The 13,623-nt window shown below is 48.4% G+C and overlaps 1 long non-coding RNA gene across 2 annotated transcripts in view; it reads right to left on the minus strand.

Moving 5' to 3' along the window:
- LOC103905071 overlaps positions 1 to 13,345 on the minus strand; it is a 19,598-nt gene extending 6,253 nt beyond the window's left edge. Inside the window, exons 1-2 of one of the 2 annotated variants that reach the window (XR_657929.2) lie at positions 13,198 to 13,345; positions 12,368 to 12,534 (exon numbers count right to left, since the gene is read on the minus strand). This is a non-coding gene — a long non-coding RNA (uncharacterized LOC103905071). The other variant, XR_657928.2, reaches the window with a different exon arrangement.
- Between the last annotated feature and the right edge of the window lie 278 nt (positions 13,346 to 13,623).

Below are 13,623 nucleotides of genomic sequence, written 5' to 3' on the forward strand. Positions count from 1 at the left end.
GCACCGAGGTCAGGCTGACAGGCCTGTAGTTCCCCGGATCCTCCTTCCGGCCCTTCTTGTGGATTTTTTTGTGCAGCCTAACCTGTACATTGTTTCATTTTGTAAGAACTTGTACAAATGTTGTTATACATGTGTCAGTATAGCTGTTACAGTCTTCTTGTTGGGCTTTTTGGTATGCTTAACAGAATGAACACTACCTGAGACTATGAGCTTTTACCTTGGGGTGGATGTGACCCAAAGACCCAGCCTAAGCCAGCCTTTGCCAGCTGAGAACACCCCATACCGACAACAAAACAACAGATTTCTCCTTCAGTGAAACCAGGCATATAATCATGGCCAGAACCGCAACCGACCAGAATCCAGGATAAACCCTCTACCTGCACGGGACATCGGTTTAGAACAATGAAGATGAACACACCAATGACCATACGCCCACACCACCTGCACGGGACAAGCACGTACTAGTCCTGCATGGGACAAGTACATACCGATCACGTGAGCAATAGTAACTGATTAGCCCGCCCCTTAACACGAGTGATTTGATTGGTCTACACAACTGTACTGTAACATATATAAACCCTGCTTTCCTCTGTCTCAGGGTCCCTGATGCATTAGGCTGGGGCACCGCTATGCAGCATAGTTAAAATAAGAGAATAAATTCCCTTGGTAATTCTATGCTAAGCATCCTTGCCTCCCTCCTTGGCTGGTGAAGAACTGACTTTTACAGGAGAATGTGTTCCTGTCGTGTGAAATCATTAACCGTAAGAGGGACTCTGTTAGGCCATCAATGCCCCTCAGCCAGCTCCCCCATTTGAAGAATACAGACTAGAAAAAGCAGGCAAAGCGTAATACCAGAGCGAATAATGCTGCACTGTAGATACTGAGTTGCACCAGATGCATTGTGAGGGAAAGCTCCAAGGGCCTTTCAGAAACATGGCTGGGAGGGAAACCAGATTGCTGCTTCAGGCAGTTTCTCAGCAGACTAGAGCAGATCTGCATGGTGTCCCCAAGCTCCTGTTCTGACGAGCTCTCTCCTTTCATCCTGTCATTATTAGGGCACAGGAACATGTGATGTTCAAGGTGATGCTGGGAGACCTGGGTTTGTTTCCTCTTCAGAAGAGAGGGCATTGGGGGAGTATTGTACTGCTGTCTTCAGCTACCTAATGGGCAGTTTATCTTGTTCCACCCTTTCAGGGAATCCTCTGAAGTGACTCATTGATCTAAAGAGACTTCCTCTCCCTATCTCAAGTTCATGTACAGCTGTCCTGGTTCAGCTGGGTTAGAGTTAATTTTCTTCCTAGTAGCAGGTACAGTGCTGTGTTTTGGATTTAGGATGAGAACAATGTTGATAACTCACTGATGTTTTAGTTGTTGCTGAGCAGGGCTTACACTAAGTCAAGGACTTTTCAGCTTCTCACACTGCCCTGCCAGTGAGGAGGCTGGAGGTGCACAAGAAGCTGGAAGGGGACACAACCAGGACAGCTGACCCAAACTGGCCAAAGGGACATTCCATACCATATGACGTCATGCTCAGTACATAAACTGGGGGAAAGCTGGCCGGGGGGCCGCTGCTCGGGGACTGGCTGGGCATCAGTCGGCGGGTGGTGAGCAATTGCATTGTGCATCACTTGCTTTGTATATTCTATTATTATTATTATTTCAATTATTAAACTGTTTTTATCTCAACCCATGAGTTTTCTCACTTTTACTCTTCCAATTCTCTCCCCCATCCCACCAGGGAGGGGGGGGTGAGTGAGCGGCTGTGTGGTGCTCAGTTGCTGGCTGAGGTTAAACCACAACAACAGCAACAGCCCACCCTCAAGGAAGAAGGAAGTGAGAGGGCCAATGGAGCAGAGCTTCCTGTGAAGTGAGACTCTTGGAGAAGTGGTGTAGGGTGGCACCACATTCTTGTACTTGTGTGAGGGAGATGCACAAAAAGTCCGTATTAACTCTGACAGGTCATTATCACCTGTCAAAAGCAGTGGGCACAATGGCATTTTCTTGTTGGCTGGGAAATGTGTCACAGCTTTTTGAGACTCACATGTTGAGTTCATTTGTCTGCTGACTGTGCTTCCAGTGCACAGATCTGTTTGCTGACTAACTGCAAACAACCATTTTGGGGGCTTGGCATCATTCTTTTTCTCATTCTGTTTACATTTACTGTTCCTATCCGTGTTTCTTAAAGAGACGGCCCTGGTCTGAGTTTATTGGGTCTGGCTGGGATGGAGTTAACTTTCCCCATAGCAGCCCTCATAGTGCTGTGCTTTGTATTTGTAGCTAGAAAGGTGTTGATAACACACCAATGTTTTGGCTATTGCTGAGCAGTGCTCGCACAGCGTCAAGGCTGCCTCTCCAAACCCACCCTCCAAAGGCCAGTGAGCTGGGGGTGGGCAAGAGGTTGGGAGGTTGTCAGGGTCACCCCAAGGAGTCAGTCCCCTCCTGCCCTAGTCAGAGGGAAAGGGAGCCCCAGGTGCATGCCACGTGGCACACTTTTTCCTCCTGCATGACCGGGGGAGGACATGAGGAAGTGAGATGGTGAACCCACCTTGAAGCTGGAAGCCTGTGTACGTGAACTGAGAGGGAAGACAGATCTTAAGAAGGGGCCACCCAAGAAGGCTGTTGGCTTAGTTGCCGTAGAGACACAAGAAGGCACTCAGTGATCCCCCAGACATAGAAGGACTGAAATCACCTCCCTCGATCCTGATGAGAGGACTTCTGTTCTGGCCCTGAAAGGGTCAGACAGTGAATACTCCAACCAGGAACAGGAATAGAGGGTGCCTGCCTTTGGCCAGGAGGAGGAAAGGGATGACCAGGTATACTGGACTGCGTGGATTTGATGGCCTGACACATCAGACCCACAGAAGCATAAGGCTTTGGTAGACACTGGTGCACAGTGAACGGTGGTGCCACCAGGGTATAGGGGCACAGAACCCATCTGGATCTCTGGAGTGACAATTGTCTGTATTGGAGGCTGGGGTGAGCTTAACAGGGGACAAGTGGCAAAAGCACCCCATTGTGAGCAGCCCAGAGGCCCCTCATATCCTTGGCATAGACTACCTCAGGATAGGGTACTGCAGGGCCCCAAAGGGGTACTGATGGGTTTTTGGTGTAGCCACTGTGAACACAGAGAAGATCAAACAGCTATCTACCCTGCCTGGGCTCTCAGAAGATCCCTTCATTGTGGGATTGCTGTGAGTTGAAGAACAGCAGGTGCTCATTGCTACCAGGATGGTGCACCGGCGGCAATATCGTACGAACCAAGACTCCCTGGCTCCCATCCATGAGCTGATTCATCAACTGGAGAGCCAAGGAGTGGTCAGCAAGACTCACTCACCCTTTAATAGTCCCATACAGCCAGTGCAAAAGTCTGACAGAGGGTGGAGGTTAACAGTAGACTATCATGGCCTGAACAAAGTCACACCACCACTGAGTGCTGCTGTACCAAACTTGCTAGAGCTCCAATATGAACTGGAGTCAAAGGCAGTCAAAGTGGTGTGCTACAACTGACATTGCCAATGCATTTCTTTCAATTCCTTTGGCAGCAGAGTGCAGGCCACAGTTTGCTTTCACTTGGAGGGGTGTCCAATACACCTGGAATCGACTGCCCCAGGGGTGGAAGCACAGTCCTACCATTTGTCATGGACTAATCCAAACTGCACTGGAACAGGGGGATGTCCCTGAACATCTACAATACATCGATGGCATCATCATGTGGGGCAACAAAGCAAACAAAGTATTTGAGAAGGGAAAAAGAGTAATTCAGATTCTTCTGAAAGCTGGTTTCACCATTAAAAGAAGCAAGGTCAAGGGACCTGCACAGGAGATTCAGTTCTTGGGAATAAAATGGCAGGATGGACGTCGTCATGTCCCTATGGATGTGATCAACAAGATAGCAGCTATGTCTCCACCAGCTAACAAGAAAGAAGCACAAGCTTTCCTAGGCCTTGTGGGATTCTGGAGAATGCATATTGCAGGTTATAGTCAGCCTGTGAGCCCCTTCTGTCTACTAACCCAAAAGAAGAACTTTTTTGAGTGGGGCCTTGAGCAACAACAAACCTTTAAGCAGATCAAAGAGGAAATAGTTCGTGTGGTAGCTCTTGGGCCTGTCCGGACAGGACGAGCTGTGCAAAATGTACTCTACATGGCAGCTGGGGAGCATGGTCTGACCTGAAGCTTCTGGCAGAAAACATCAGGAGAAACCCAAGGTTGACCACTAGGGTTTTGGAGACAGGAGTATCAAGGATCAGAAGCCCACTACACCCTGACTGAGAAAGAGATACTAGTAGCATATGAGGGGGTTAGAGCCGCTTCAGAAATTGTTGGTACAGAAGCGTATCTCCTCTTGGCATTGCAATTGCCCATGCTACACTGGATGTTCAAAGGAAACATCCCCTCTACACATCACGCAACCAGCGCTACATGGAGTAAATGGGTAGCATTGATCACACAACGGGCTCGACTGGGGAAACCCAACTGCCCAGGAATCCTGGAAGAAATCATGGACTGGCCAGAAGGCAGAGATTTTGGAGCACTGCCTGAGGAGGTGGCGCATGCCCAAGAGGCACCACCATATAATGAGTTATCAGAAGATGGAAAGCATTATGATCTGTTTACTGATGGATCCTGTCGTGTTGTAGGAAACCATCGGAAGTGGAAAGCTGCTCTGTGGAGTCCCACATGACAAGTCGTTGAAGCCACTGAAGGAGAAGGCGTCAAGTAGGTTTGCAGAATTGAAAGTTATCCAACTAGCCCTAGAGACTGCTGAATGAGAAAAGTGGCCAGTACATCTCTATACTGACTCACAGATGGTGGCTAATGCCCTACAGGGGTGGCTACAGCAGTGGAGGAAGACCAATTGGCAGCGCAGAGGTAAACCCATCTGGACTGCTGCACTGTGGCAAAACATCACTGCTTGGGTAGAAAACATCACTCTAAAGGTACGTCATGTAAATGCTCACACGCCCAAAAGTCGCGCCACTGAAGAACATTGAAACAATGAACAGCTAGACAAGGCTGTCAAAATTGAAGTAGCTCAGGTGGACCTGGATTGGGAGCGTAAAGGTGACCTATTTGTAGCTCGATTGTCACGGATGGAGTGAGACTGCACTTCACTCGTAAGAGAGAAGCAACAATACTTTATTGATAGAAAACAGTGAGTTGAAGTGTGAATTAATAAAGTTCAACGGTAAATGCGACAGTGAACAAGATTCGATGGCAAGGTACACTTGATTATTCACTTCACAGAGGACAGGGTCAGACAAAAACTGTCAGGGAGGCCCTCGCGTTGAGTCATGAGGTTCCGAACGGACCCCCTTGCTTTCTAAACTCCTTCTCAGAGAGGAGTCTACGTGTGGCTGGATCCAATCCTAGTCCCAGACTTGGTCAACGGTTTATGTCTAAAGGATTATTATCTATGCGCAATCAATCCTTTCTGTCACTTAGCTACGATCTCAGAGTTTAGCATGCTGTTAGTCACTTGTCGAGGATCTGTTGCGGCAAGGAATCTCTCAGCCTCGAGGAGTAACCTTGAGAGGTGTCCCTGCTCAAGGGGAGCTCCCGCCGTGCAGCCCACTGCCGCGCAGGAGAGCTCAACGGGCTCTTGGGCTGCTCACTATTTATAGGGATAAGACTTATAGTCATATTTACATACCAATAACTGTGGTTAGGTGGGCGTATTTCTCACAATAACCAAGGGCTATTGTGTTGTTATCTGGCTCCCGAATCCAGGTTCGTTAATGACGAAGTATCACCATCAGCATCCATTAATGACTGCCCCTGGTAGTTATCACTTAAGCAGGGTTACAGGAGATAAAGGTCAGGTTGGGCGGGGGAGCACACCGTCAGATCAATGGGCCCATGAAACATCAGGATGGATGGGCTTGTGATTGAGGGGTGGACCTGACCATGGAGGACATCACACAGGTCACTCATGAATGTGAAACATGTGCCACAATCAAGCAAGCCACATGAGTAAAGTCTCCCTGGAATAGAGGGTGGTGGCTGGGTTTTCAATATGGCGAGGCCTGGCAAATTGACTATATTGGACCACTGCCACGAACACACCAGGGCAAGCACTACATATTACCATGGTGGAAGCAACTACCAGTTGGCTAGAAACATACCCTGTAAACCATGCCACTGCCCAAAACACCATCTTAGGCCTTGAAAGGCAAATTTTGTAGCGAGATGGTACCCCAGAAAGAATTGAATCAGACAATGGGACTCATTTCCGAAATAACCTCATAAACTCCTGGGCCAAGAAACACGGCATTGACTAGGTGCCGAAAGATTGAGAGATATAATGGACTATTAAAGACTATGTTGAGAGTGTTGGGCAATGGGGCATAGAAGCACTGGGATATAAATTTAGCAGAAGCCACTTGGCTGGTTAATACCAGAGGATCTGCTAAGCATCCTGGTCCTACCCAGACAAAACCCCTACATATTGTGGGAGGAGGTAAGGTCCCTGTAGTGCACATAGGGAAGTGGCTGGGGAAGGTGGTTGGATTGCTCCTCTCTTGGGAAAAGGCAAACCCATTCATGGGATTGTCTTCGCTCAAGGACCTGGGTGTACTTGGTGGGTAATGTGGAAAGATGGGGAGACCTGGTGTGTGCCTCAAGGAGATTTAACCTTGGGGGAAAAATCATCTGTGATGTGAGTTGTATGTTGTAGGAAGTAATGTAGCAGGAACGACCTGAACTGATGAAGAGTGAGCTTTGCAAGGAAGCATGCTAGTGGAACGATGGCCCAAACCAAGCCAGTGTTGGCACACAACAATCAAACATGCTGCTTCTCCTGTCCTGAGCACCCATCTTAACAGATGGGGCCCAAGTCATAGCCTGTTCTTATGAATGTTTGGAGGAGTGGAAGAAGCCCATGGAATGGGAGAATACTATCTATCTGTTAGGGGACGGGATAGTAGTTAATCAGAATGTATAAATCTGTATGCTGGGTATAAAGATGGTTTCAGTGTGTAGTATACCAACCTGATCTCCTTCTATGACCAGGTGACCCGCCTAGTGGATGAGGGAAAGGCTGTGGATGTGGTCTACCTGGACTTCAGTAAGGCCTTTGACACTGTCTCCCACAGCATTCTCCTAGAGAAGCTGGCGGCTCACGGCTTAGACAGGTGGACTCTGCGCTGGGTCAAAAACTGGCTGGACGGCCGGGCCCAGAGAGTTGTGGTGAATGGAGTTCAATCCAGTTGGCGGCCGGTCACGAGCGGTGTTCCCCAGGGCTCAGTTTTGGGGCCGGTCTTGTTTAATATCTTTATCGATGATCTGGATGAGGGGATTGAGTGCACCCTCAGTAAGTTTGCAGATGACACCAAGCTGGGCGGGAGTGTTGATCTGCTCGAGGGTAGGAAGGCTCTGCAGAGGGACCTGGACAGGCTGGATCGATGGGCCCAGGTGGAAGAAGCCCATGGAATGGGAGAATACTATCTATCTGTTAGGGGACGGGATAGTAGTTAATCAGAATGTATAAATCTGTATGCTGGGTATAAAGATGGTTTCAGTGTGTAGTATAAGTTTTAAGTGTTGGTAAGAAGGGATTTCAGTAATGAGAATTAGACACAATGGGATGGTTAGAAGATATATAAATGTATTAAATTATGTGGGACCTGAGCATGACGCAAATGGTATGGAAAATAAGGGGTGGATTGTATTGGGTCTGGCTGGGATGGAGTTAACTTTCCCCATAGCAGCCCTCATAGTGCTGTGCCTTGTATTTGTAGCTAGAAAGGTGTTGATAACACACCACCTAATTCTCCCGCGGCAGAAGCAGGCACACAGCTTGTAAGCAGAAAATGGACAACAAACTCATCCCATACTTGTAAGAACTCATCTCCTTCTGTACTTTCAGATCACCACCATGTCCCAGCAGCTCCCCAGGGCAGGAAAACACCTGAAGACTGACTCCAGCTGGCATACCCTGTTTGTGAAGGATGTCTGAAAGCTGGACAGGTACATTGTACAGGTACATTCCAAGCCAACAAAGGAAACCTCGTGGCTGGCATTTACTCCAGGCCACCCCATCAAGGGGAGCCTGCTGACAAAGCATTCTTCAACTACAGGAAGCATCACACTCGCAAGGCTCTGATCCTGCTGGGGGACTTCAATCACCCTGACATCTGCTGGAAAAGCAGCATGGCAAGCTGTAAGCAGTCCAGGAGACTCTTGGAGTGCATCGAGGATAATTTAATCCAGGTGATAGATAGCCCAACCAGAGGAGAAGCATTATTAGACCTGTTGCTTACCAACATGGATGAACTAATTAGAGATGTCAAGATTGGTGTCAGCCTGGGCTGCAGTGATTGATTGGCATTCACAATCTTGAGGGATATGGGCCAGGTGAAGAGTAGAGTCAGGACCCTGAATTTTAGGAGAGCAAACTTTCAGTTGTTTAAGTGGGGATGGGACTCCTGGGAAACTGCCCTCAGGGATAAAGGAGCTGAACTGAGCTGGCAGCTCATTAAAGACATTTTTCTTAGAGCACAAGAGCTCTCGATTCCCAGGTGTAACAAATCAGGACAGGAATGCAGGAGATCAGCATGGCTGAGTAAGAACCTCCTGGTCAAACGAAAGTGTAAGAAGGAAATGCACAGGCAGTGGAACCAGGGACATGTATCCTGGCAAGAATATAGGGACACTGCCCAGATGTGTAAGGAGGGGATCAGGAAAGCTAAGGCACAGTTGGAACTGTATTTGGCGAGGGATGTGAAGAATAATAAGAAGGGCTTCTACAGGTACATTGATCAGAAAAGGAAGATTAAAGAAAATTTAACACCCCGCCCACCCCCGATAAATGACAGGAGAACTAATGATAACTGAGATGGAGAAGGCTGAGAGATTAAAGAAATTTAACACCCCGCCCACCCCCGATAAATGACAGGAGAACTAATGATAACTGAGATGGAGAAGGCTGAGGTACTCAACATTTTGGCCTCAGTTTTCAATGGTAATCTCTCTTCCCACATCTCTCAAGCCCCTGAACCTCAAGGCAGGGACTGGGGGAACAACACTGTAAGTGAAGACCAGGTTCGAGACCACCTGAGGAATCTGAACATACATAAGTCCATGGGACCTGAGGAGATGCATCCCAGAGTCCTGAGGGAACTGGCTGATGTAGTCGCCAGGCCACTTTCCATCATATTTGTGGCAGTGAGAAGTCCCCAGTGACTGGAAAAAGGGAAGCCACACCCATTTTTAAAAAGGGTAGAAAGGAGGACCCTGGAAACTACTGACCAGGCAGCCTCACCTCCACGTCTGCTAAGATCATGGAACAGATCCTCCTGGAAGACATGTTGAAACATATGGAAGACAGGTAGGTGAATGAAGACAGCCAACATGGCTTCACCAAGTGCAGATTGTGCCTGACTAATCTAGTGGCTTTCTATGATGGAGTGACTGCATCAGTAGACAAGGGAAGAGCTATGGATGTCATCTACCTGGACTTCTGTAAGGCCTTTGATACAGTCCCACACAACATTCTTGCCACTAAATTGGAGAGGTATGGGTTTGATGGATGAAATGTTAGATGGATAAGGAACTGGCTGAATGGCCGCATCCAAAGAGTTACAGTCAATGGCTCGATGTCCAAGTAGTAACGAGTGGAGTCCCTCAAGGATCTGTACTGAGACCAATATTATTTAGTATCTTCATCAGTGACATAGACGGTGGGACTGAGTGCACCCTCAGCAAGTTTGCAGATGACACCAAGCTGACTGGTGCAGTTGATACACACGAGGGAAGGGATGCCGTCCAGGGTGACCTCGACAGGCTTGAGGAGTGGGTCTGTGCAAACCTCATGAAGTTCAACAAGGCCAAGTGCAAGGTCCTGCACCTGGGGTGGGGCAACCCCCAGTATCAGCACAGACTGGGGGATAAATGGATTGAGAGCAGCCCTGCCAAGAAGGACTTGGGGATACTGGTGAATGAAAAATTGGGTATGAGCTGGCAATGTGTGCTTGCAGCCCAGAAAGCCAACCATATCCTGGGCTGCATCACAAGAAGTGTGGCCAGCAGGTCGAGGGAGGTGACTCTGTCCCTCAACTCTGCTCTGGTGAGACCCCACCTGGAGTACTGCGTCCATGACTGATGACTGCAGCAGAGAACTAAAATTCTAGTTGTGGCATAACAGCCTAAAGTTAAAGTGAGCATATTTCTAAAAAGTCTGTAAATTCATACAGGTTTTTCTTGCCACCACCTCGTGTCAGTGAAACACATATGACTAGACTGCTTTTAGCAGCGCAGGAGTAGGGAGGGAGGTTGGCTGGGCCTCTTGGTTAGACTCAAAGATGGGTCTCTCCTTTGGATGAGCAAGGGTTGAGTGGGGGTCCCTTGATTTGACTCACAGGACTGGCCCTTTGCCCCGCTCCCTCTTCAATGCACACTCACCCCAGACCTGTTTAAAGCTTCTGTGGCAGACTTGTAGAAAAGGTGGCCAATGAAGCCACATTTTATTTTTATATAATTTTCTTTCAGTGAATGTTTAAAATTTACAATTAATTCCATTATCTCTCATTAAAAAAAACAACCACCAATGAAACCTTTTATACCTTTTTATGCATATATATATGTGTAGCTATATTATAAAAAGTGTGTGTAAACAAAAACGTTGGACTTCAGCTGGCAACCAGCGGCAAGTTGTTAAATCCTAGGTACCTCCTGTGGGACAGAACATGGCTAAGGACAATGTCCTAGCCCTGAGGGCCTTTAATGTTTCTCTAGGGTAAAGAGAAAGGTTTATCTTCCAACTACTTCAATGGCTCTCATACACATATATAACTATAAAAATATATTTTATCTATCCATATATATGTATGCATTTAAACATGTATAACAACATATACGTATGAAGGTGTATAAACACATATAAAATGCACTTATCTCTGTCATGTAACACTCCACTGTCACATATAAACACTCCACCGCCCTCCGTGCAATGTCTGCTATTCGCCTCCAGGTGTACTCAGATCCCCACTTTTTCCCTCTGCGTGTCTTCAGTACTCTGTCCTGCTGCTGGAGGATGAAATGCAGAGGCTTCCCTCTGCCCCAGCCTCACTTCAACAGGAGAGCAGAATCAAGACCCGGGGAGAGGGAAGAAGGTTAAAAACACCAGAGAGGAGGGATGGAAAAGAGGCCTTTCTACAAGGATCTGTCCTCCTCCCTCCTTTCCTAATAGCTGCTGCGAGACAGATAAGGCTCAAAGTCGTATGTATTGGCCCTCAGGTTGGCTCTTCACTGCAGCCGCTCCATGTAATGGATGACCTGCAGGATCATACAGTTGGCTACTCTCCCCCAGTGCCTGGGGGTGATGGGCAGGGGAGCTGCTGGCATAAGGAGGGCCTGGCAGCAGGCTATGGTGGCTTACAGTTAACAGAGAGAGTCAGATGTGCTAAGTCAAGTGTGCCTGGCAGGCTGCTGTGGTTCTCTCCTGAGCATGGTGTGAGAGAGAAACCAAGGACTAACATTCCCCAGGGGCCCTAGGGGCCATCACAAGCCAGCCAGCTCTACCAACTGATTTGACGACCTGTTTGCTCTTTGTCGACTTTGTGGATCTGCCATGAGGAGTCCATTCTGGCCTCCCCCCGCTGCCAGAAGAGGTGTTGGCATTGACAGTGCAGGCCTGGTAGATGTCCCTTGTCCCTTCCAGGTGAGATGAAGGACAGCAGGACACGAGCAAGCTCAGAGGGGAGGACAACCTCTCTGGCCACGCACTCACCTTCTTGTGCTCCCGGCCCAGGACTCCGTCCAAACTAAAAAACGTCAGTAGAATGACAGAATAATTCTGGTTGGAAGGGACCCCAGGAGCTTTCTAGTCCAACTTCCTACTCAAACCAGGGTCAGCTATGAGGTCAGGTGAGGCTGCTCAGAGCTTTACCCAGTCTTGTCTTGGACACCTCTAAGAGCGGAGACTGCACAAGCTTTTTCAGCACCCTACTCCACTGCTTGGCTGTCCTCACGGTTAAAAAGTTTTTCCTTATATCCATGGCCCCATATAATGTCTTGTGCAAGGAGGGGACTTTCCCAGATTTTGGAAAAGGGGAAGGGTCCATTCTGAAAGGGGAACAATACCACCCCCCCCCCAGCAGTAGATTTCTTATACTGTTGTTCACCCTACCATGCAATCCAGACTGGTATCTAGGAGACACCCTCTCCCAACGGGAGAACTACAGAGGCATTTAACTTGTAGGAGAGTAAGGGGGATGTGCAAAAGCTCATGGGCAGATCTGTCACCCAAGAGCTCCAGGCTCTTGTTTTACATCTCTTCTCTCCTTCCCAGGACACCTTTTAAGGCCCCCTTTGGCTTTAAATCTGCAGGATAGTTTTGCTATTCCTAACCCATCTCTTAGTTTTCACCCACCTCTCCAAACATTAAGCACTCCACTTGCTTCGTACCACAAAGCTATGAGCTGAAATCATACAGCTTGCTTGCAACTAGGAAAAGCTTCCCAAATGGTTCCATGTCAATTCACCCCAGGTCTTCCTGACTTCTCCACTCCTCTCCCCTTCTCATTTGACTTGCAGAGACTGAAATGGAAAAAAGCAGGTAATTCTTACCAGGTGGACAGAGACATGTTTCCCTCCCACTGTTCATGCCCAATTAGGCAGAGTATGAAAAGGAGAAAGAGAGATTCCCATCTCACTGGAGGGTAGAAACCCCCAACTATATGCTCATAAACAAGCCAGGGGCCTCCCTTACCTAAATTCTCAAATCAAAAAAGAAAATAGCATGCCTTTGAGTTACCCAGACTAAAACCAAAGGAAAATGTTTTGTTTGTTGTTTTTTGGTTGGTTGGGGGGGTGTGTGTTCCTGCAGAAGGATCTATGATTTTACCTCCCCTCCTTCCTAGGCAAGACAAATGAAGGAAGCCAAAATGCCTGCCAGCAGATTTCTGGCCTGGGAGCTCCAGGCAACTATGTACCATTTCAGCCTCTACTTCTGGGTGGACTTCAGGGATCCCCTTCACAGTCAGATGTGGTAAAAGTGAGTCTTACTGGCACTGATCGCTTCCTGCAAGGTTTCACAGCCTCTACTGCTGGGCTTGCCCTCCTGATTTTTACCCTGGCAGGTCAAATTGTCAACCAGAGGGCCCCGCAGCAATGCCCTGCAAAGCTTCCTGACCCAAGGGCGTACCATCTTATTTCACAGGACACGCTGCAAGTTGCAAGTTCTTGGCAAAAGCAATTTACCGTTCTCCTGGTTCCCGTGTTTGGCCGGGCATCGGACCCTCCAGGGCTTTCCTCAATTCACAAATGTCCTGCTTTCAACAACGTGCTTTTAAACAAGAGATTAAAATAAACGCAATCTAAGTGAAAAAGTTGCCTCTCCCTGGTGTCCATCATTATCTGTCAGGTAATCTTGCTTTGCCATTACCTTTATAACACACGGGTACCTATTGGTGCTAGTTCTGGGACCAGCAGCGGGCTGAAAACTTCCAGCGCCTCTCGGTGACCCTCTCCCAAAGCGCCGGAGGACACCGGTGCCAATATCCACCGGGGTGGCGTTGCCTTTCCGCGTCGTAGCGAGGGAGAGCGAAGCGCCTGGGGAGGCGCCCCGCGAAATCCCCCTCCGCGGACCAGGCGGAGAGCCCAGGCTCAAGCGGCAGCCGGACCCGC

The sequence above is a fragment of the Aptenodytes forsteri genome, unplaced genomic scaffold (genome assembly GCF_000699145.1).
Source record: "Aptenodytes forsteri isolate BGI_AS27 unplaced genomic scaffold, ASM69914v1 Scaffold40, whole genome shotgun sequence".
In the NCBI taxonomy this organism is placed as follows: Eukaryota; Metazoa; Chordata; class Aves; order Sphenisciformes; family Spheniscidae; genus Aptenodytes; species Aptenodytes forsteri.